The sequence below is a fragment of the Saccopteryx bilineata genome, chromosome 4 (assembly GCF_036850765.1).
Source record: "Saccopteryx bilineata isolate mSacBil1 chromosome 4, mSacBil1_pri_phased_curated, whole genome shotgun sequence".
NCBI lineage: Eukaryota > Metazoa > Chordata > Mammalia > Chiroptera > Emballonuridae > Saccopteryx > Saccopteryx bilineata.
This window is the reverse complement of record NC_089493.1, coordinates 128,994,901-129,019,440: the sequence shown is the minus strand read 5'-3', so window position 1 is coordinate 129,019,440 and position 24,540 is coordinate 128,994,901. Positions and strand designations below refer to the sequence as shown.

General features: G+C 46.8%; 1 protein-coding gene and 1 pseudogene across 1 annotated transcript in view; both read right to left on the bottom strand.

Moving 5' to 3' along the window:
* Positions 1-24,540, bottom strand: part of BBS4 (Bardet-Biedl syndrome 4) — a 948,798-nt gene that overhangs the window by 82,459 nt on the left and 841,799 nt on the right. The window lies entirely within an intron of this gene.
* Positions 23,419-24,064, bottom strand: LOC136335180 (ribosome biogenesis protein NSA2 homolog pseudogene; annotated as a pseudogene).

The window sequence follows — 24,540 nt, the reverse complement described above, 5'->3', positions numbered from 1 at the left end:
TATGAAATCTTATTTGGGCCCCTTGTACCTCGATTGACCAGAGGGGAACTAGAGATTTCTAATCATAATTTCCTCAAGTCCTTACAGGCCCTGCAACACATCAGAAGCGAGGTGCAGGCCCTCCAGAGATCAGCCCAATCGAATGCGGAACACAGCTCCCGACTACTGGAGCCACTGGAGCCTAGACAGTGGGTGTAGATTCTCAACCACCGATGAGGCAACCTTGAGCCGCGGTAGAATGGACCGTTCCAGGTGATCCTGAGTACACCCACAGCTATTAAGGTAGCTGAAAAGCCCTACTGGATCCACCTCTCCCACGTGAAGCTGGCCCAACCACCTGATGAAGGATCTCAGAGATAGCAAGTCATGCAGACCCCTGGAGAGCCTCTAAAGCTCACCTTCTCCTCCACTTAGGACTAATGACTTTTTATTGTTTACCCAGCAAGAGACTAGAGTTGCAGGAATGGGCTTTAATCAGGACAGCAGATGGCACAGTTATAGCACAGAATAACACCTGGGATAATAACAACCTCATAACTCTCCAAGCTGACTTATCAAAGTTCTTTGAAGACAAGTTCTGTGATTCACCAGCAGCTTAGAGACATTCTGATTCAGCCAGGAGCCTTCTTGCTGATGATTTGCCTAGCTCATACACCTTAGGTAATAGGTGTGACCCCAATGTAAAAAAATAGGGCTTTATAGTATACTCCACAGTATGCTTGCCCTGGACCCCTTTCGGACGGCGTCGCATATGCGGGTCTCACTCAGATTATTTTTGTAAAAAGTAGGGTTGTGAGACCCTAGTCAGTGAATTTCAGTGGAGTCTACCTAAACCAGGTAATATACCTCGAGAAGCAAATAGATTCCCTAGCCGAGGTAGCCCTTCAGAATAGGAGAGGGCTAGACCTCCTCCTCCTTGAGCAAGGAGGACTGTGTGCTGCTTTAAGAGAAGAATGTTGTTTTTACGCTAACCACTCTGGAGTAATTAGAGAGAATATCAAGATACTTGCAAACAGATTAAAGAATAGGAACCTAGAAGAAGACAGCCCTAGCTGGTATGCCTCTATGTTCAAGACTTCTCCTTGATTAACTACCCTCATATCTGCAATTGCTGGACCCCTCCTATTATTATTATTGGCTCTTATCTTTGGACCAATAATCTTTAATAAGCTCCTTGCATTCGTAAAAGAGAGGATAGATATAGTAAAGTTAATAGTTCTGTCCCAACCTTACACCAGTCTCCCCACTGATGAAGAATCAAGGGTTTGATTTATACCCAAAAGAGATGGGGGAATGTTAGATTCAGGGAGTGCTGATATGCTGGGGCTGCCAAGAGTGTAACTATTGAAGGAACAGGGAGTGCTGATAGGGCCCCTGTGAGGCTGAGAACAAAGAAGGTCAGAGACCCTTATCAGAAGTTTATGTTTGAAATTCGCCACTAAGCTAAAACCGACCCCTGTTGCTATGCTGTGTGTGACCTCCCTAGCCAATAGCTAAACTGCCACATCTGTTTCTGTATAATGCTTGCTCACTTAGGATATATAAGGACCTGGCTGTAAGCACCAGGCGCGGCTTCCATTTGCAGCTCCTTGTGAGCACAGTGTCTCTGGACATCTTGGGAGTTCGCCCCTGCGCAGGTTAAACTGGCCAATAAAGTAACATCTAAACTCCTGAAAGTCTCCAACATTTGTTCTCGTACCTGGTTGATACAACAATAAGGTGCCAAGGAATTGCATAATTGTTAACATTAATATTTTAAAAGGAAGAGTCAGGCCCCCTTAGCCCTCATTTCTGAGGAAGAAAAAACAAGATGAGCTTGCAGGGGAAAAAGTCAGCTAGTCATAGTTTAACTAGTTCCTATAGTTCTCTGGAAGAATTTACGCCACTTGCTAGACAGAGCAAAGAAGAGAGAACCTATCTAAAAAACTCTTCCTCTTTTTTCTTCTTAAAAGCCTTTAGGAAACAATGTTTATGTACCTTAATTAAAAATTCCTGCACTAATCCTAATTCACTCTCCCATCCTGTAGTCATGAGAGTGACGTATACCTCTAGAGTCTAGACAAAGGGATCACAAGCCCCCACCCCCCTTGCATGAAAAACCTGTTTCTGTAACTTTTTATATGCTTTCTAAATTCATCATTTTGAAATTCTTTATATGTACAAAACTTGTAAACTAAGCAAACGGGGACTAGGTTTAGATTTCCTAAAAAGCTAATCCCAACACTCTTAGCGAAAGTAACTTCATTTAGCTTCTCTCCTTATCCTAAACTAAACATTTCCCACTATTGTGGCGACAGGGATAGGTTGTAAATCCTAGAAGGTTTGGGGATGTCTTTGTCAGGTCTGTAAAACATTCATCACTACTGTGTTATCTTATGGTTTTAGTGTGTAAAGTACTCGTACTTCAATTCCACGGTGTTGTAAAGTACTCGTACTTCAATTCCACGGGTTTACGTAGAAACACCAAGTCCAGATGAATTTTAAAGAGTTTTATTAAAGGAGGAGATTTACTAAATATGCCGGCTGCATATGACTAACACGGGGCATTTGCAGACCCAAATCGTGTGTGTCCCGGGCACAGCCCTTGTGGCAGATTATATACTTTGCTCTCACACACACAGGTTGGCAGGAAAAGGAGGAGGGGGATGGGACACAATCTATTAGCAAGCTTATACATTTGTCTATAGGATTCATAAAATACATTTTTATATATCAAAACTTACAGGGTAACACAATAGCAAAAATGTTATTCCACATATTTAAAGATATTTCTAAATTTTCTAGTGTTCATTTGCCATTCCTTTGTTTAGAGATATATACATTAATTATATGTTTTCAGGAGGGGAGGGGTAGTATCCATGGTGCTAGGGGATAAATGCCTGCAAAAGGCTCATCAAATAAGAAAAGGTTTTTTCAATCTCTCCCTTCCTGCACCTGGCTAGCTATTTGCCTGCTTCCTTACAGGTGTGGGGGGACAGGAGGGAATCTAAATCTTCCCTTCTTCATTTACAAACAATGCTATTGGCCATCCTGGTTTGGTGTAAATTACACAAGTATAAAAAATCATATTTACAAAATCTCTCTGCATGCCTAGCCCAAATTAATAAAATGCTCTTTAAGCTTCCTAACAGAAGGGAGCCTACTACACAGTACATTTCTACAAGCCAGGAAACTTTCACATTTCTTTTCCTAAAATATTAATATTAATTTTGTAGCTTTTTGGTATCTTACTACATAAGAATTTTTTTTTTGCTTTTGATAGATCCTATAGATAAACATTGTAATGAGACAGCAAAAACTCAATAAACTTTAAAAGTTAGTAAATGACTTTTGTACTATGATCCTCCTCTTTTTCCCCCAACCAGTATGTGATTGTCTATAAAACCAGCCTCAGAGCTACATTCTTGGCTGCACAATTTGGGTTTGATAATGCCCCATGCATGTCACTGGCTTAATAATAAAACTCCTTTTAAAATTCTTCTGTAACCTACTGTTGGGCAGATAAAATATATTATGCTCACTTTGTTAAAGATGGTGCTGCCCACATGGAAGCCTGTCACCCAGATGATAATATTAATTGCCCTTCTTGCTTGGGATGGGTGTGATTATGTTAATATGTATTGGGGGAGGGCTTTCACGTCAAAAGGTTTTAAAAGGAAGAGAGATCACGTTGTTCTGGGGAAGAGTGATTACGTTCTAGGAGGAGCCTATGCTGTAGGAGAGCAGAGAAAGGTCAGGTGGAGGAGGCCAGGAGAAGCTGCCAAGATGGCAGAATGCTGAAGGAGAAGCCAGTTTGTGCAGAGTTTGTGCAGAGAGAAGGAGATGGGGAACAGGGGTGAATAAGACTGGTGCGCTAGAAACCTTTGATGCTAGGAAACTTGGATAAGTCAGTAGCTTTGGGAGCCCTGAATGGAAAGGGAAGTGTTTCCCCACTATGTGTATTTCTTGCCTTCCAGGTGCAAGCTAGGATAAAAGCTGATGGCCCACCAGTTCTTGGCTTCATTGTTTCATTACCGTCTATCCGAATCCTATGCGAACCTGCTGGACCAGGCGGCTGTAATGGTGGCCATGGCTACTGGCCATACACCTACCTTAATGTCTTTGTGGATCTTGCAAATTAAATTACATTACAACAGCATCAGCCCATGAGCAAACACACAGGGAAAACATTTCCCTTTCATTCAGGGCTCCCAAAGCCCTGATGCATTCTCTAGTTCCTCCTAGAATCAAAGGTCTCACCAGTCTCAGCAGAGTTCGCAAAGCTCCTCAGCTCTGGTTCCCCATCTGCACATATCTCTCTCTCTCTCTCTGCAAAACTTGCTTATTCTTCAGCACTCTGAATTCTCTCCGTTCTTCCTGCAAAATTGCCTGGGCCCAAAAATCCCCTTCTTCAGCAAACATTAGCAAAACAATGGCCCCTTCCAAGTGGGAATGCAATCCACAATTTGCAATTAACTGCCCTGCTCTGAGGGCTAGCACACACTTGGCTGCCCAGCACCGTTTTGGGGTTTTTTTGTTTGTTTGTTTGTTTTGTATTTTTCTGAAGTGAGAAGTGGGGAGACAGAGAGACAGACTCCCACATGCATCCCGGGATCCACCCAGCAAGCTCATTAAGGGCGATGTTCTGCCCATCTGGGGAGTTGCTTCATTGCAACTGGAGCCATTATAACACCTGAGGTGGAGGCCATGGAGCCATCCTCAGCACCCCAACCAACTTTGCTCCAATGGAGCCTTAGCTGCAGGAGGGGAAGAGAGAGAAAGAAAGGAAGGAGAGGGGGAGGGGTGGAGAAGCAGATGGGTGGTCTTCAATTACCAGTGCCCTGGCTGGTAATTGAATCCAGGACATCCACATGCCTAGCTGACCCTCTACCACTGAGCCCAGTGCCATTTTTTAACAACAAAAGTGAGCAAACTCAAAAAATGCATATTTTGCAAACTCCATTTGCCCAACACATAGCCATGACAGGTCAAATATAAAAAGATACCATGTTAGTGTATGTAGTGAAATATCAATAAGGCAAGGAAACAGAGTTGAATCTGACATCAGGATGAATAAAACTGGAAAGCCTGCTTCCATAGGAAACGACAGCATTCTGTTTACTAGGAAGCTATAGCACTTACAGTTCCAGACACCGCAGAGGATCATTTCTCTAAGGGGATTAACACCCTCTCTCCCCTTTGTAGGGTGGAAGAACTAGTTTTTCCATCTCCCCAGATGTACAACCCCAGACTATGGCTTTTACTTTAAGGCATGAGCAGTAGAAGCCAGGATGGTGGCCATAGAGGCCTGTCAGTCTACCCTAGAAAAAGGATCTGATTGGTTAGTGGGATGAACCAATGCAAGCCTGCAAAAGATAAGAAACTGGTTGGTTGGCTTAAAGAAAAGCTAGTTCTTCCCAGCCCGAAACTATAACCACAGACTTTACAAAGAACTGGCTTTTTCCCTTCTTTTTTCTCTCACTTGGAGATATGTGTTAGCTCCATTCACTTGAGAGTTTTTCAAACAGTCATCCAGCCCTACAAGCCACCTATTGGCACCTGTTGTGCAGCCTCCCAAATACAGGCTCTGAGAAGAGCCTGGACTAAACCAACCTCTGAGATGGATTGAACCATGGCATAGAATCTCCAGACTCTCATCTTTGTACTGGGCTTAATGAAGACCAGGCTGAATTTTTTTCTTGGCAGGATAGACAGAGATGAGACATTGGGACCCTGTAAGCAGCCTTCTATTTCAACCCTGAATAAATCTTACTGCGAAAGCCTCACTCCCTCCCTGCATGAGTCCTGTGGGATTCCTTCTCCGTGACTCCGCAAAAGAGCACCACTTGCACTAGCAACTGTAACCAAAAAGAGATAGCTGGGCCAAAGACAAGCATCTCTGGGACCAGAAACCCACAATGATAAACAAAGAAGAAGCCAGAACCATGCTGGGCTCCAGGTCTGGACCCAAACAGTGGCAGCAGGAGACTGACTTGAGTAGAGAAACAGGAACCAAACAGTTCCACACAGCGCACGGAATAGGGTCAGGCTCTCTGTGTGAGGTCGGTTGGCAATGGGGCAAGGTCACGTGAGGAACCAGACCTGGGAAATTTGGCTGGAACCACCCACACCCATGCATGCCAAAAGAAAGTTCCCAGGAATCCTTTGGAAAAGAGCGACCGTCTGTCAGCCCAACAAAATTTTGCCACCTCATATCAACTCTACCACCCTAATGACCCTTTAAATTACCCCCACATGGATCCCCCCATGCGACTTCTCTGGCCCATCTTGTGGACCAGAGAGCTTTGCCTGAGATGCTCTCTGAATAAAGCTTTTGTTATTCCACAGTTAGTAAATACACCCTTCTTTCCTCCTAGGTAGGGGGGAGAGGGAAATACCTTACATTTGATGCCAAAACCCAGGGTGTGGGTAGAGCGCAGAGCACATTCCTAGCAGCTATGGCTGATGCAATGCTGTGAGGACACTCCAGCACCTGAAACCCTCCTAGGCACATGCAGGAGGGAGCTCGCCCACTGTAAGGAAGTAACTCAGCGCCAACCAGGCAGCTCCCTGACCTTTTCAGCCATTGGCTGTGAAGGACATGCTGTAACATTCTATAGGCTGAACCTGTGTATATAAGCTAGCTTACTTCCTGAATAAAGCGGATCTGCATCACTGAACCTGGTCCCTGGAGTTGGGTCTCTGTGTCTCCGTCGTCTTCACCCCCGGTGGGCCTTGTCCACATTCTGGGCCCGGACAGGGACCTAACCAGCATCCAAGGGACAGGTGAGTGACCCTCTGCAATGGGAAACCTCCCTCACTCCCGAGCCCCGCAGGCTCCAGCCCTGCACTCCCTATTGCAGAGTAGGCGAGTTAAAGTTTGTGAAAAGGATCTTTGTACTTACTGGGAAATCCTCTCAGGTTTCAACCCTTGGCTCTGGGACGCGCCTCTTTGAGGCCCTGATACTTTGGGCCTGAGCTTTCTGGTGCGTCTGTTCGGCTGAAGTAAATGAAGGACAAACCTTTCCTCTCGGCCTCATTCCTGCCCTGCTAGCGATACATGCCTGCCTGACCGGTGCTCCTCCTGGGGACCCTCCACTGGTGCCAAAAATATTACAGGCTACCCTTTTCTCTGGGAAGCCCCTACCTTATTCGCCCCCTCCACTGAGGAGGAGAGTAGTTTAGCCTCCGGGTTTGACAAAATCGCGGCTAAGAGCGCAAAATGAAACCAATCAAATTGCTAACTGCGCCATCAGCTCTGCTGCCAAAAAAGCAGAAGCTACTGCTTCCACAGTCTCTATTGGGGCTCAAGGCCCCGCCCCAATTCCTTAGACTATAAACCTAACCTGAGTTCCAGCCTATACGCCTCCATGTGTCTTTTTTCTTTCTGTCTGTCTGTCTTGTCTATTTTTCCATATCTCTCGCTCCCTCTCTCCCCCACCCCTCTCTCTGAAATGATGCTGGAAGGACCCAGCCATGGCACAGTGGTGGGGATCACACCCTCTTCTAACACAAGGGAGAGGTTATGCTTGTGCTTTTCAGCCAATTTGGATCTCAGGAACCCCCTAACCTGCTTGACAGGGTTTCTTGGGCACCCACTAAGTGGTTCAGTCTTCACCTGTCCAAAGCTGCAGCCCTGGCCTTCTCCACACTACGCCTGAGGGGAGGAGGTCCTCAGTGCTCCAGAAGAAGACCTCGTGGCCTGCGTGCCCCATCACCTGGGGGGATGTGGAGGCTTTGGCAGGGCAGGCCCAGAGAGTGGCCCCTGATGGGCCCCCAGGCCCTGGTACTCTGTTCCTGCTTATGTGTGCTATAGTAACCATTAACTCCCAGATGCAGGCAGATCCCCATGTCTGGGCTGCTTTTCTCCACCCTGGCATTATCCTGCCCGTAGAGACAACAACAGCAAGCTGTCATCCATCAAGTCCAACTGGCCCTAATTAAAAGAGAAGGGGGAAATGTAGGTAGACACAGAGTGCATTCCTAGCAGCTGTGGCTGATGCAATGCTGTGAGAACACTCCAGCACCTGAAACCCTCCTAGGCACATGCAGGAGGGAGCTCACCTGCTGTAAGGAAGTGACTCAGCGCCAACCAGGTAACTCCCTGACCTTTTCAGCCATTGGCTTAGAAGAACACGCTGTAACACCCTATTGGCTGAACCCATGTATATAAGCTTGCTTACTTCCTGAATAAAGCGGATCTGCGTCACTGAACCTGGTCCCCGGAGTCAGGTCTCTCTGTCTCCGTTGTCCTCACCCCCAGTGGGCCTTGTCCAAACCAGGAGGAGTTTGAAGCCTGCTGGGGCTGCGCCTCTCCCCTTCCCTTCCAAGGAAGAACCAAGATCTCCAACTTTCCACCCACTTCGACACACGGTGTGATAAGTCCCCTGCCTCCAGCCTCCCCTTAGTTCTTTCCGCCAATACTCCCTGTTTGTAATCACAGATGTGTCAGGGACCTCTTATTTGTTCCAAGTGCATATGTGCCCTTGGAGACATCCTGGACACATCTACTCTACCTAACCGTCTGGTGACTAGAGCTTGAGTTGCGTGACACCAATTCTCATCTCTGATCACTCTGAGGACTGAGGATGGCCATGGGAGGCACAGAAATCTAAACCTGACTCAAAAACACTCCTGGAATGCCTTATCCAGAATCTCTCCCTTCTTAAAGAAGAAGAAACTGTTCTTCTCTGCTGTGGCCAGGCCACAGAACCCACTGGATAATTGAACCAGGAGGCCTCCTGAAGGGACTTTTGATTTTAACACCCTTACCAATTTAACTATCGCCAAAGAACTGAGAACTGGTTGGAGATCCCTTACATTCAGGGCTTCTAGTATTTGCACTCCCCTCCTAATCTCTGTGCTGCCTGCTACACGGCTCAAGCCCTTTTTGGTCAGAGAAACCTCAGCTAAACCCTCCGCTCCTGATCTTTCCTCCTTCACCGGCCCCTACTCTCTCCCCCTCCTGCCTGACCCCCAGGGGGCACCCCTCTCTTGAGACCCCTCTCTGGTCCCTCTGCGGACCTCTTCCACTCAGGTCTTTTCCCTCCAGGAAGCCCCCCTCCCCTGCCAGCCTGTAGCCCCTCCCTTCTCTGCTATGTTCTTAAGCCCCTCCCCCATCAGACCCTCCTCTGGCCATTGGCCCTCATGCAGGTTTGCAGGGCTCCTGACCCCATGGCCCAACCCTGATCTTCTTGCAGGAAGGCCTGGCCTTGTCCTGCCTCTGGCTCTGGCATTTCCGGCTGGATCTGGGTGCTGGGCTCCCCAGGAGTCCTCCTCCTCTTATTCTCACCCCCAAACCCTTATCTGAAACCTGTGAACATGGCATTTAAAGTTTTTAATGGTCGGGGCTAGTAAGAAAAGGCCAAGGCTGCTCTCCAGGCCCGCATGCAACAGAAGGTGATGCTCCAAACCCAGGCTCTTGTGGCAGCCTTGAGGCCGGCAGAGCAACAAGGGCAAGGCACAGGAGGTGCCCAACCCAAGTCCGGGCCGCAATGAGAATCCCCACCAGTAGCTTGCTTTAAATGTGGCAAGGAGGGTCACTGGTCCTGGCAGAGGCCCTGCCCGAGGCCACCCACTAAGCCCTGCCCTGACCGTAAGCAGCCTGGTCACTGGCAGAGCGATTGCCCCCCTTGGGTAACAGGCTCTTCCTCAGCGCCTCCATATGGAGGACAAGCTGCCTAAATGGGAGGCCAAGCCAGCCAGGTGGGCCCATCGCTAGAACTCCTAGGCCTCATGGATGACTGACATGACCCGGACTTGACCCCCATCACCCTCACCAAGTCCAGATTAATACAACGGATAGCAGGTAAGTCCATCTCATTTCTTGCGGACATGGGGGCTACCTTCTCTGTTTTGCCATCACACTCTGGTCTAGTTCCCTCACAGGTCTTGGTTATGGGAGTGGATGGGAACCCTTCTTTTCCCATTTGCACGCCACCCCTGACATGCAGTTTGGACGGAATCCCCTTTTTGCACTCCTTCTTAGTTATGCCCTCTGCCCTGTACCTATCCTGGGTCGGGACATTCCACAAAGTCTTGGAGCCACTATCCAGCTGACAGCATCTTCCCACCTACTTCTATCGCTCCTGACTGAAGGCTCTCCCACTAACACAGATCACCCTAACTCAATCACACCCCCTATTCCACCAGATGTTGTCAACCCTCAAGTCTGGGACAATTCTACCCCTGTGGTAGCAACCCACAACCCACCTGTACACCTCTGTTTAAAGAATCCCTCCCAATTCCCATCTAGACCCCAATTCCCTATTTCAGCAAGTCACCACCAGGGCCTTAAACCCATAATTACCTGCCTCTTAAACCAAGGCTTACCCATCCCCACGGACTCTCCCTGCAATACCCCATCCTTCCTGTTCAAAAACCTTCAGGAGCTTATCACCTTGTACAAGCCTTACATCTAATCAATGAGATAGTAGTTCCCCTCCACCCAGTAGTCCCTAATCTCTACAAGTTACTGTCACACATCCCCTCAAACACCACTCACTTCACGGTCCTAGATCTCAAGGATGCCTTCTTTACCATTCCTCTACACCCTGACTCTTACTTTCTGTTTGCCTTTACTTGGACTCACCCGGACACTAATGGAGCCCAGCAGCTTACCCCAGGAGTTTAGGGACAGCCCACACCTGTTTGGGCAGGTGCTAGCTCGGGACTCAGCAGCATGCGATCTTGAGACAAGTACCCTCTTGCAATATGTAGATGACCTACTCCTCTGCAGCCCCTCCCTGTCTGCCTCAAGGAGACACACCACCACCCTTCTTAACTTCCTCGCTATGAAGGGGTTTCATGCCTCCTCTACTAAGGCTCAACTTCACTCTCAGTCCGTAGTCTATCTGGGCATTGCCTTAACACCTACCACCCAAGGTCTCATTCTAGATCGAACTCAGATCCTCTGCAGCCTCCAGCCACCTACCACCGCTGATCAGATTCTTTCTTTCCTCGGTCTAATAGGCTTCTTTAGGCACTGGATTCCCAATTTTGCTCTCTTAGCCAAACCCCTCTATGAGGCTGCAAAAGAGACTCCCACGGGACCTCTCACATCCCCCAAAGCCATCAAAAAGGATTTCTCTACCCTTCAAGATGCCCTCATCTTCTCTCTCCCTCTCACTTAACCTGATCCCAGACACCCCTTCCACCTTTTTACTGATGAAAAACATGGTAATGCTGTTGGCATGTTAACTCAACCTGAGGGGCCTACATACCTTCCCATAGCATACCTCTCTAAACAATTAGACACCACCATCAAAGGCTGGCAGCCCTGCCTCCGGGCACTGGGCGCGGCAGCTGAACTCACCAAGGAGGCTACTAAGTTCACCTTTTCCCAGCTCATCACTGTCTTCTCCTCCCACAGGCTCACCGACCTCCTTTCACACCAATCTCTTTCTCTGTTAAGTCCTTCCCGCCTACAAGAATTTCACCTCCTGTTCGTCGAAAGCCCTTCAGTCACTCTTTTGCCCTCTCACCGACTCAACCCAGCCACTCTACTGCCAGCTCCAACGACACTTCCAGAACCCACCCACTCTTGTACGGAACTAATAGATTTCCTCAACAGGCCTCGAGATGGATTATCAGATTCTCCTTTAAAAGATCCAGATCTAATACTCTTTGTAGATGGGAGCTCTGTACAGGGACCCGACGGACGATGACGGGCAGCCTACACGGTGGCCACCACCTCCTCCACCCTAGAAGCTCAACAGCTGCCAGAGGACACCTCCCAGAAAGCAGAGCTGATTGCCCTCACGCGGGCACTCACTCTGGCCCAGGGAAAACATGTAACTATATATACTGACTCTAAGTATGCTTTTCTTATCACCCACAGCCACTCTGCCCTCTGGAAGGAAAGGGGCTTCCTCACTACCAAGGGCTCCTCCATAATCAATGCTACCCCCATCTAAACTTTTGCAGGTATTACAGCTTCCCGCTGAGGTGGCTGTGGTACATTATAGGGGCCATCAAACCTCTCAGGACCTGGTGGCCTTGGGAAATGCTTGGGCCAATGCGATAGCTCGAAACCTCACCCTGGGAGCCTCCCCCACTCCTCTCATGTTTCTCTCCGCCTCCTTGAAAACTTCCTACACTCCTGAGGAAGAACAGACCCTCCTCAGAAAAGCTAGAGACATGTGCAACCAGGGATGGATATTTCTCGGAGATAGAATTGCCTTACCAAAAGGACAGGCTGAAACTCTCCTTTCTAATATCCACTGTTCCTTACACATAGGACCAAAAGCCTCTATCAGTTTTTGCAACCACTCTTTTTCTTCCCAGGCCTCCAGCAGACTATCGAAAAGGTACACACAGCATGTGCTGTCTGTTCCAAAACCTCTACACAAGGGGGACTCCACCCCCGCTTCCCCACTCATCAGCTGAGGGGGCACGTGCCAGGCCAGGATCGACAGATTGACTTCACTCAAATGCCCCCTCACAAAAAACTCCATTATCTCTTAACTTTTGTTGACACCTTTTCAGGGTGGATAGAAGCCTTTCCAACTTCTCGAGAGACAGCAGACACCGTTGTCTCCATTCTCGTTGAACGTATCATCCTGCAGTTTGGACTGCTGACTACCATCCAGTCAGACAACAGCCTGGCCTTCACTGCCCAGATAGTCCAGCAGGTTGCCACCTCTCTCAACATCACCTGGAAGCTCCACATACCCTATCACCCTCATCGTCGGGTAAGGTGGCGAGGGCCCATGGCATCCTGAAGGGTCAGCTAACCAAACTTTCCATCAAGACCAGACTCTCCTGGCCAAATCTCCTCCCCCTGGCACTCACCAGAATCAGAGAAACCTCACAAAACCCCACTGGACTCAGACCCTTTGAGCTGGTTTACGGTAGACCATTCCTAATCAATCACAACTTACCTGTCAACCCCCCTCCTCTTGCCACCTACCTCCCCTTTCTGTCTTTACTCCACCATCTTCTCAGGGAACATACGGACCGGACTCTTCCTCCCATAGTGGGTTCAGATGAAGCACACCCAGCAGTCCCCCTCCAGCCAGGAGACAGGGTTCTTCTGAGGGAGCTCCAGCCTGGCTCCCTACAGCCCAGGTGGACGGGACTCCATACGGTAATACTGACTACTCCTACCGCAGCCAAGCTCCTAGGGCAAACACCTTACCATGTCTCTTACCTCAAGCTTGCCCTCGAACAAGACCGCTGGCAGTCAGAACCACTGGGCCCTACCCATCTCCGCTTACTAAAAGGTTGGGCCCTGCAGATCCCCCTGTTGCTCCTGTCCCTCCCTCCCACCAGGAACCTGCCGCCAGAGTGAGCTGAAGCAGGGAGCAGTGCTGTTCAATGAGACTGACCCGATGGAAGAAAGCATTGGGGTCCTCCACCATCTGCAAGAGAAACTTCACAAGGACCTCTCCTTCTACAACCTGCTTAACTTCTGGTGGCAGCCACCAATCCTCACCTGGGCTGCCCCTATCCTAGGTCCTCTTCTAATTATCAACATATTACTCATATTTGCTCCCTTTTAAAAATTCTTACAGGACCACATCTGTGAAGTTTCTCGAGTCACGATCAAACAGCTGTTCCTCACAACTCCCCTCAGAGCCACCACCTTCCGACCTCCCCTTCCCACGATGCCCCTAACCAGTAGAAAGTAGTCAAACAGTGACATCCCGGCCCTGGCCGGTTGGCTCAGTGGTAGAGTGTCGGCCTGGCGTGCAGAAGTCCCGGGTTCAATTCCCAGCTAGGGCACACAGGAGAAGCGCCCATCTGCTTCTCCACCCCTCCCCTCTCCTTCCTCTCTGTCTCTCTCTTCCCCTCCCACAGCCAAGGCTCCATTGGAGCAAAGGTGGTCCGGGCGCTGGGGATGGCTCCTTGGCCTCTGCCCCAGGCGCTAGAGTGGCTCTGGTCGCGGCAGAGCGACTCCCCGGAGAGGCAGAGCATCGCCCCCTGGTGGGCAGAGCATCACCCCTGGTGGGTGTGCCAGGTGGATCCCGGTCGGGTGCATGCGGGAGTCTGTCTGACTGTCTCTCCCTGTTTCTAGCTTCAGAAAAATACAAAAAAAAAAAAACAACCCCCAAAAACAAAAAACAAAAACAAAAAAACAGCGGCATCCCTATCTAACATAAAATGTTGGAATATGAGGTCGGTTGGCAATGGGAGAAGGTCACGTGAGGAACCAGACCTGGGAACTTTGGCTGGAACTGCACACACCCATGCGCGCCAAAGAAACTTCCCAGGAGTCCTTTGGAAAAGAGCAACCATCTGTCAGCCAATGAAATTTCGCCACCTCATGTCAACTCTACCACCCTACAGACGCTATAAATTACCCCCACGCGGATTCCTCCATGCTACTTCTCTGGCCCATCTCGCAGACCAGAGAACTTTGCCCGAGATGCTCTCTGAATAAAGCTTTTGTTATTCCAGTCAGTAAATACGCCCTTCTTTCTTCCTGGGGGTGGGGGGGCGGGGAATACCTTACACTCTACATGAAGCCAAGAGCTGGAGTGGGGTGCCTCTCTTTTCAAGGGGGCTTAGCAAGGCTGCCATGTTTCTACTTAGTGTAACTGTTTCCAAGAAAATAGGTACCTAAGGAGACAGGTGGACAACCACAGCCTTATGAGCAGAATCTGAGCCAAGTCTCCAGCATGCTCTGAGACAGGATATCACCAACCTTTTGCCAGAGGAGGTATGCTGAAACACATCCCTGTAAGATTTGTTTCTGGACTGGAGCATGGCAGGGATGGACAAGAGAAGGCAGCAGCATGCCCACTCCATCATTAGAAAATAAGATAAAGATGAAGAAGCAGAAAGATTCCCACTTAAAGTGACTTTGCAAATCAGAAGCCTAAAACAGATGAGGGAATATTCTAGGCAAGACAAGAAAAGCAACAATAGGAATACAAATTCACTTCAGACAAAATTAATTGTACAGAACAGACCTAGAAAAATGCTTAAAATGCTCAGTCCTATTACGACTTGCAACAATATAGATGACTAATATAATATTGAATGAAAGAAGTCAGGTACAAGAGTACACAACCATGCTTAGATTAATACAATGTGAAAAAACAGACAAACCAATCTACCATGTTAGAAGTCAGGACAGTTGTTACCCTTGGAAGAGGGCCCCAAGGGATGCTAGAAATGTTTTATTTATTTATTTAGTGAGCAAGACAGATAGAATGAGAGAGAGATGAGAAGCATCAACTCATAGCAGTCGTTTCTATGATCCCATTCTCAAGCTGGTGAGCCCACACTGAAGCCTGATGAACCCACGCTCAAGCTAGCAACCTCAGGATTTCAAACTGGGTCTTCAGCATCCCAGGTCAAGACCCTATCCACTGGGCCACCACTTGGTTAGGTTTCTCCCCCCCCCCCCGAAGTGCGAAGGGCGGGGGTGTGTGGCAGACAGACAGACCCCCGCATGCGCTCGGTCTGGGATCCACCTGACATTCCCACCAGGGGGCAATGCTCTGCCCATCTGGGGCATTGCTTTGCTGCAACCAGAGACATTCTGGCGCCTGAGGTGGAGGCCATGGAGCCATCCTCAGTGCACAGGCCAACTTTGCTCCAATGGAGCCTTGGCTGTGGGAGGGGAAAAGAGAGACACAGAGAAAAGAGAGGGGGAAGGGTAGAGAAGCAGATGGGCACTTCTCCTGTGTGCCCTGACCAGGAATCGAACCTAGGACTTCCACATGCCGGGCAGATGTTCTATCACTGAGCCAACCTATTAGGGAAGGTTTATTTCTTAATTTGGCTACTTGTTACATGGATGCCTTAATTTTGTGAAAAGTCATTGTGTTACACATACAGGAACAATAGTTTGGTACTTATTAATTAAGTGCTCAATTTAAACAATAAATAAAATTTCAATATAATAACAACTGAGAGTTTATACTTACAGACACTCACTAAAATACTTACTAGATGTTATATATATATATAATGACAGCACAAAATTTGTTTAAAATAAAAATGTAGAGAAATTGAACTGTTTACACTAATAAAAATATTGTGTTAAAAAATGGTAAAATTAGAAACCCTAAAGAATTATAATAAGATGAAAGATGAGAAGTGCTCAAAGAGGAGTAAAAATTAAGACAATGTCTGAAGGTAGGATTGACATATTTAATAACAGTTTTGTCAGGAAAGTGAGTAATTAAGTGCATATGTGTTAAAAAAATAAACTCCTAAAAAATGGAAGTACAATTTATACTCTCCAAATGAATAGACTGAAAAAGAGGAATGTGATAAAAATCTATCAACAAAAAGAAAAAATAAAGGAAATAATAGTAAATGGTAAACAGAAATGATGCATAAGCTAGTACTAAAATTTCAAATAAATTCATATTTAAAATGAAAATAGATTATACACACTTATTAAAACAACTTATTAGATTGTATTTTAAAATCTAGCTATATGCCAGAATTAATTATATTATATAAAATTAGAGTTATAAAGCTATCAGCTAAAAGACCATTATACTAAAAAGCATTCAGATTACCAGGTGAAAATCCAACACACATAGTACACACATCCCAGAAGAGTAATCACAGATTATAAAGTGAAATGTCAATATAGTAAAATGTCAAAAAAAATTAAAAGCAAAGGAATAATTTAAACTACTAAATGTTTTGCCATATTAATATATGTAGACATCTACTCCCAAGGGGGAAAAAAAGACACTGATCACAAAGCAAAATGGAAGAGAGGTTTCATCAAGTTTCTGAAGAGAAAATTTCATAAGAAAGGGTAACCAATAGAGTAAGGCAAGGGAAACTACAGCCTGGACATACTGCCAGGATGATATAGTCTAAGAAAGCCAACAGCCCCAACAGAGCTGGCATGTACTCCCAGAGGGCAGGAGTAAGAAAGATATGGAGCTGAAAACAGATGGGTTAATTGAAAGTCAGTGAATGGAATACCTTCTTACAACATGAACATAAAACACCTAACCACAGCATACCTTCCCCCAGGCAGAGGGTTCTTTCATGGAGAAACTGAGTAACTCTTATACACCTGGAATTTGGGGGTAGGGGGCACTTACAGTAGAAGCAGACTTCCTATTTGATAACCTAAAGCAAAGTTCACCGTTTCTGAAGCCAAACCCATTGCATAGCTCCAATCAGCTTTTTAGTGCCTCACTCTTAAATAACAACCAACAGTTAACATTATCAGACATTTGAGAAAGTTCTCCACCATAAAAAAGAGACTACAAGAAAGGATAAATGACCCCAAAGAACACAGAAAACAGAGAGAGAGAGAGAAGTAAAAAAGATAATCAAAACCTTCAGAAAGCTGTGAAAATCTGTAAAACAAGAACGGGGTTGCTATGGGGGGGAGAGGGGAGGAAGAGAATACTCTCAGAAAATAAAAGACGTGTTGGATAAATACAAAAGAAAATTAGAGAGTTGGAAATAAAGTTGAAGAACTCTCCCAGAAAGTAAAAGAAAGAGTCAAAGAGACAGAGCACATGAAAGAAAACGTAAGAGCAGTCTAGTAGGTGTACAGCCTAGAGATGCGAGAGAGTTACCCAAGGTGCAATCCTCAATCAGTGCATGTAAGTGGTCACCTTCTGTCCCTGGGGCAAAGAGGTGCTTTCTCTGTGGTTCCTAGGATGGAGCCCTCACTAGAGTTACCTAAGATAATGACCAGCCAGGTACACACCCTTGGACTGGCCTTTCCTCTTTCCTTCTTTTGTTCTTCCCAGTCATCCCCTCTATTTACTGAGATCACTTCCCAAAATAAACTTGCATTCAAGACCTTGTCTTGACCTTTCTTTTGGGGAAATTTAGGCTATTACATAAAGAGGTTCCCAGATTTTTTATGATTACAAAAAAAATATTGCTTTACTCTTTTTGTATGTATGTGTATGTGTGTGACAGAGAGAGACAGAGAGAGGGACAGATAGGGACAGACAAGAAGAGAGAGAGATGAGAGGCATCAATTTTTTTTTTTTTTTTCTTCTGAAGCTGGAAACGGGGAGAGACAGTCAGACAGACTCCCGCATGCGCCCGACCGGGATCCACCTGGCACGCCCACCAGGGGCGACGCTCTGCCCACCAGGGGGCGATGCTCTGCCCCTCCGGGGCGTCGCTCTGCCGAGACCAGAGTTACTCTAGAGCCTGGGGCAGAGGCCAAGGAGCCATCCCCAGCGCCCGGGCCACCTTTGCTCCAATGGAGCCTTGGCTGTGGGAGGGGAAGAGAGAGACAGAGAGGAAGGGGGGGGGGATTGGAGAAGCAAATGGGCGCTTCTCCTATGTGCCCTGGCCGGGAATCGAACCCGGGTCCCCCGCACGCCAGGCTGATGCTCTACCGCTGAGCCAACCAGCCAGGGCCGAGAGGCATCAATTCTTAATTGTAGCTCCTTTGTCTCCTTAATTGTTCATTGTTGCTTTTTCTCATATGTGCCTTGAGGGGGGGGGGGCGCGGGGGGGGGGGCGCCAGCTGAGCCAGCGATCCCTTGCTTAAGCCAGTGACCTTGGGTTCAAGCCAGCGATCTTGGGCTTCAAGCCAGTGACCATGGGGTCATGTGTATGGTCCCACGCTCAGGCCAGCGACCTCGGGGTTTCAATCTTGGGTCCTCTGCATCCCAGTCCGACGCTCTATCCACTGCGCCACCTCCTGGTCAGGCTCTTTATTCTTTTTAGAAAAGATTTTATTTTAGAGAGAGAAGGGGGGTGATGAGAGGAGCAGGAAGCATCACTCATGGTAGTTGCTTCTCATATGTGCCTTGACCGGGCAAGCCCAGGGTTTTAAACTGGTGACCTCAGCATTCCAGGTCAACACTATATCCGCTGTGTCAAGGCATGGTAGTTGCTTCTCATATGTGCCTTGACCGGGCAAGCCCGGGGTTTTAAACTGGTGACCTCAGCATTCCAGGTCAACACTATATCCACTGTGTCAAGGCACATATGAGAAGCAACTACCATGAGTGATGCTTCCTGCTCCTCTCACCCCCGCCCCTTCTCTCTCTAAAATAAAATCTTTTCTAAAAAGAATAAAGAGCCTGACCAGGAGGTGGCGCAGTGGATAGAGCGTCGGACTGGGATGCAGAGAACCCAAGATTGAAACCCCGAGGTCGCTGGCCTGAGTTCTTCATATAGTCTAGACACCAATCCTTTATCAGTTAAACGTGTGGTGAATATTTTCTCCCTGTGGTTTACTTGACTTCTAATTCTGCCCAGGTAATTCTTTTACATTTGAATGTAATCAAATCTATTTCCCACCCTTTATTGTTTGTGTTTTTATGTCTTATGTTAGAAATCCTTCCTTTTGTAGAAGTTCATAATGATAAGTTACTTATTTTTCTCCCCATCTCATAGTTTTACAGTTTGGTTTTACATTTAGGTCTTGAATACATCTGGAATTTATTTTTATGCTGGTGTGAGGAAGCAGTGTTTTCGAGCAAACTAGCTCAAAGAAGCTTTCCTTTGCTTTGAGAATGCTCATTGCAGAGATATCTTGGCATTTTCATAATTCACATTTGGCCAGACCTGGAAATGGCAGGAAGGTAGAGAACAGAGGGAAAGTGTGAAGAAAGCCAAGATGGCAGAGTGATTTTCCATTTCATCCAGATGTTACTGCTGAGACCATGTGTGGACAAAGCAATCATTCAGAAACAGCCTTGAAGAGGTTGTGGTGGGTCTCAATGGCCTATGGTGGCACATTAGTGAATGTTTTGGATCTCCTTACTCCCATTAGTCAGTTGAAAGCTGCTCAAAAATAACTGTGAAACCTAAGGGAAGAGGAAAGGTGTAGCTTCAGTCCAAATTAAACACAATAGAAGAAGGAGGTCTGCATCAAAAAAATCATACATCAAAAACTAAGCTAGCCTGACCTGTGGTGGCGCAGTGGATAAAGCGTCAACCTGGAAATGCTGGGGTCGCCGGTTCAAAACCCTGGGCTTGCCTGGTCAAGGCACATATGGGAGTTGATGCTTCCAGCTCCTCCCCCCTGTCTCTCTCTCCTCTCTCTCTCCCCCTCCCTCTCTTCTCTCTAAAATGAATAAATAAAATAAATAAATAAATAATTAAAAAAAAAAACTAAGCTAAAGGATGTAGGGATTTTTGTTGTTGTTGCTGCTGCTGTTTTGGATAGCTACACATCCTATATTCATTCATTCATTCATCCATTCATTCATTCATTCTACAAACGTGTATCAAGCACCCATTCCATTCCAAGGACTATCCTGACTGCACGGGAGCCATATGGAGGGGTAAATCTGTCTCCTTGCCCTCAGTGAACTTCTTTCTAGACAAGACAAATACATAAGGAAATAAATCTTTATTCCATGTGGTAAACATAACAAAAGCAACCACAGGACACCTTACAAACTCAGCACAGAGCAGGGAGGAATGAAATATCTAGGTTGGGAAGGAGGTAAAGGTCAAGGAGGTCTTCCTGAAGAAGCTTTCAGACACCATTCTAAAGTGTCGAGTAGCTCATTGGATAGACAGGAGAGTAGGCGTGAGAGCCTTTTGAAGGACATTCCAATTGAAGAGAGCAGAGAAAGAAGACATGAGAGGCAGTTGTGCCTCCAGGTAGTAGACGAGAGTTTGGAAGTATCACAGAAACATTTGTTTTTCCCAATTTTTTTATTTCTCCTCTTTGATTTTTTTTAAAGTGAGAAGTGAGGAGATAGAGAGACAGATTCCTGCATGCGCCCCAACCAGGATCCACTTGGCAACTCCCGTCTGAGGCAGATGCTCAGGCCAATGAGCCATCCTCAGTATCCAGAACTGACAGTCGAACAAATTGAGCCACTGGCTGCAGGAAGGGAAGAGAGAGAAGGGGAGAGGAGGGGGAGAGAAACAGATGGTTGTTTCTTCTGTTTTCCCTGACCAGGGGATTGAACCCCGGATGTCCAGATGCCCAACTGGCGCTCTATCCACTGAGCAACCGGCCAGGGCCTCTCTTCTTTGATTTGAACTTGTCTTAGTTATGAAGACAAGGCAGAACTTCAGCAAAGAAAACAAACACAGGCTGAAATATACTTTCTTTGCACAGAGATCTAGATTTCTATCACTTGTTTAATACATTATTTTTGGTTAAGCACCCTCAGTGTGCCAGGTGCTAGAGCGACGCAAAGAACCCATGGGAGCAGATGGATATGTTGTAAATCTAAAACTTCTATGGTGTTATAAGACTATTATATCTCAATTAAAGGGAAAAAGTGATTAGACAGAAATACAGACAGTAGTCAGACAGGCCCTCCAGTGGAGGGTTGTACTCAGGTCCTACAGGCACGGAGGCGGCGCACAATTCTGTCTGGGAGAATCTAGGAAGAGATACCAAGGAGTTTGTCTTTGAGTTGAAACCAGATAGGTAACCAAAAAGTTTGCTAGGCAGAGAAGTAGGAAGGAGGTTGTTCTGGTGGAAATCACAAGATGTGTTGCTAGACATGTGATCATGATGTCCCTTCCAGATATACTACTTCATCCACAGCACCTGGCTCAGGGGAGTGACACACAGCTGTCCTTTGAAGGACAGTGGTCACCGATGGGACCACTGGTGGTCTCCTGTTAGGGAGACAGTGTCCTAAGGAGCACCTGAGCACAAAGTTCTTCCCCCAATGAGGAGGCGTTAAACTTAGCCCATCAGCCTGGATCCCTCACGAATTTGGAGAATACAGGTTGGGTTGTCCAGCTGCAAAGCCAATGCTCAGAGAAAAGAGGGAACCTGGTTGGAATGCCTAGGGCTTACAGTGTCCCCTCCAGTCCAGAAGGGCTTTTTGATGACAGATCCAGTCCCACATGTGTCCTTAAAATAAAACTCCTTCCTCTGAGTAGCCTCAAGACTCCAGGTCTTGCAGCCCTGCACATCCATCCACAAATACAGTGAAGGACCTGGTAGCATAATGTTTCAGGGAACTTAGAGAAGCTCAGGGCAACTTGAGATGTAAGAAAAGTCATATAACATTAACATTTACTGAGCACTTTACTCAATTTACAAGAACTGTTTTTATTTATTTATTTATTTATTTATTTATTTATTTATTGTATTTTTCTGAAGTGAGAAGTGGGGAGGCAGAGAGACAGATTCCCACATGTGCCCAACTGGGATTCACCCAGCAAGCCCACCAAGGGGTGATGCTCTGTCCATCTGGGGCATTGCTCCATTACAATGGGAGCCATTTTAGCACCTGAGGCAGAGGCCATGGAGCCATTCTCAGTGCCAGGGGCCAACTTCACTCCAGTGGAGCCTTGACTGTAGGAGGGGAAGTGGGGGGAGAGAGACAGACTGAGAGGAAGGAGGGGAGAAAGGGTGGAGAAGCAGATGGGTGCTTCTCTTGTGTGCCCTGGCTGGGAATTGAACCCAGGACATCCACATGCCAGGCCGATGTTCTACCATTGAGCCAACAGGCCAGGGCCAGGAACTGTTTTATGTGCTTCGCAAATATAAACTAATCGAATCTTTAAAAGAACCCCTATTTTATCAATAAAAAAAACTCAAGCACAGAGTGGTTAAGCAGCATGCCCAAGCTTGCACAGCCAGTTAAGTGGCCAGGACTAGAATGCAGGCAGGTTGGTTCTAGAATCCTTGAACTCAGCCACCAAACCCCACTGATTCTGTAGCATTAAAAGATGTTGCAGAACAGTGGGTAGGGAACAGATCTCTGGAGGCCAGGTGTGCCTGGCAGAGGAGCCTCCGGAGCCCACAGAGCAGTTTTCATTTCTCTGCTTTACATATGGTGTTCTTTTTGAAGGTTTCAGTGAGATCCAGGGTCCGCTCCTCAAATTGTGGTGGGCAAGGGCAATGATGGGAGGATTCTGAGTTAGAGGTGATGTGGTCTGATTTGCATTTTACCAAGATTGTGCTAGTAGCAGATTAGACAGTGGGATCTGACACTAGAGGCAGGGCCATTGCCATTGTCTGGGAGAGAGGAGGTGCCATGTGGAGCCCGTGGTGGGAGACATGTGAGTTCTACTTAGGAGGAGGACTTGTTTGCGTATGGAGAAAGAGAAGAAGGCCCAGGTAACTGGGACCTGCGCGCTCTTGTGCACACTCAAGGGCACACCTAATTCAAGTGCACGTTTGTTTGCATATGCACATTGTGCATAGAGGAACATGCCACTCAGGTTCTCAAACGTGTCCCCCCGCTTGGTGAGAATGTCACAGGTATGTGTGCAAGGTCCCCTTTCTCTTCTTACCCTTGGTGAGAATCTGTTTCTCAACTAGGATGTTGTTTGAGCTCTCTATTTTTTAAAAAAAAATTTTTTTGGTAAAACTGTGTTATTTTAATGTTCTTTACAATAGAATAAGTAGTTCTCAGGATGACTGGAGACATGGAAGCTGTGTGATAGTACTCAGAAACACCACAGTAAAGGAGTTCTGATCGGTGCACAGTCTTCAACAATTGTAAGGAATTACTTGTATCAAACTGCTGTCAGACCAGTAAGACTGCATTTATGCATCCATCATTTTCCGGATTGTTGGTAACCTGGGCATATTTTCCTTTGGTAATAACACCCAAAGTTGTAATAAGTGGGGATGAGGGATTCTTCTTTACACCAAGTATGGCAGGCAAAAGGTGGCTTTCAGTTCAGGATGTGTTACATGGGCCTTCTTGAAATGTAAGCCCATTGGCCTAATGAATCTTTCATATTTAGGTGGTTTTCGAGTAAATCCATCTCCAACAAAGCAGACTTTGGTAACCATCCTCTTCCACGCTTTTTTCTTTCTCTTTCCTGTTCGAATAACTTTTAATACCTCTGTTTCTCCCTGGGCATGAACTTTGCGCAAAGGGACTTCCCATTTTCCTGCTTTCTCTTTTCGTTGTTGCTTAATCATATTGGAAAGACTTTAGCTCAGGACTGTCCCTCTCTGTCCAATAGATATGCAGGTACTGCTCCCTGGGGAGTCTTGTCATCATTCTTTTGTTTGGTATTTCTCTTTTCATGCATCTTACTAGTCTTTTTTATTTGTATTTTCTCAGCATGGCGCTGTTTATGGTAGAGCTTAGCTTTCAGACCAATCATCTCTTTTGCTTTCTTTGAACGTTCATGAGCCTCTCGACCTTCCCTCTTTCTCTTTTTCTCATGGTAATCCAAATGATAGCCATGGCGCTTGTGGTGTAACTCAATATATTCATTTTGTGGCATGGTTACGGCCTGCCAAGCCTCCGGGTGCACTCCCCCCCCACCGCCCCCACGTGGAAAACTACTCAACTAGATCTAGCTCTCTAAGTGGCTTTCAGCCGGGGTTACTCCACCCCTCCACAAGGGGCAGTTTAAAAATGTACAGTTTCAACTGTTACATGATCTGGACCCGCTACTGACATTTAATGCCCAGGGACAAGTTGCTATACACCAAGCAATAAAACATATCTTGCCCAAAATACCAATAGCACTACCTCTGAGAAATAAGGGAAGAAACCTGTTGTCAAAGAGCCCTAAATTTGGAAGTGAGCTCTTCCCCTTGCCAGGTAAGGCAGGTTAGTTAGCATTTCTGAGCCTCCATTTCTTCACCGGTAAGATGGGAGGGAACCCATTACCTGCTTCCTGGATTCTTTGGAGTATTCTGCAAGGCAACTCAGGGCCTGCCGTTTAGGGAGTTCTGGATAAAAATAGCTCCCCTTCTTC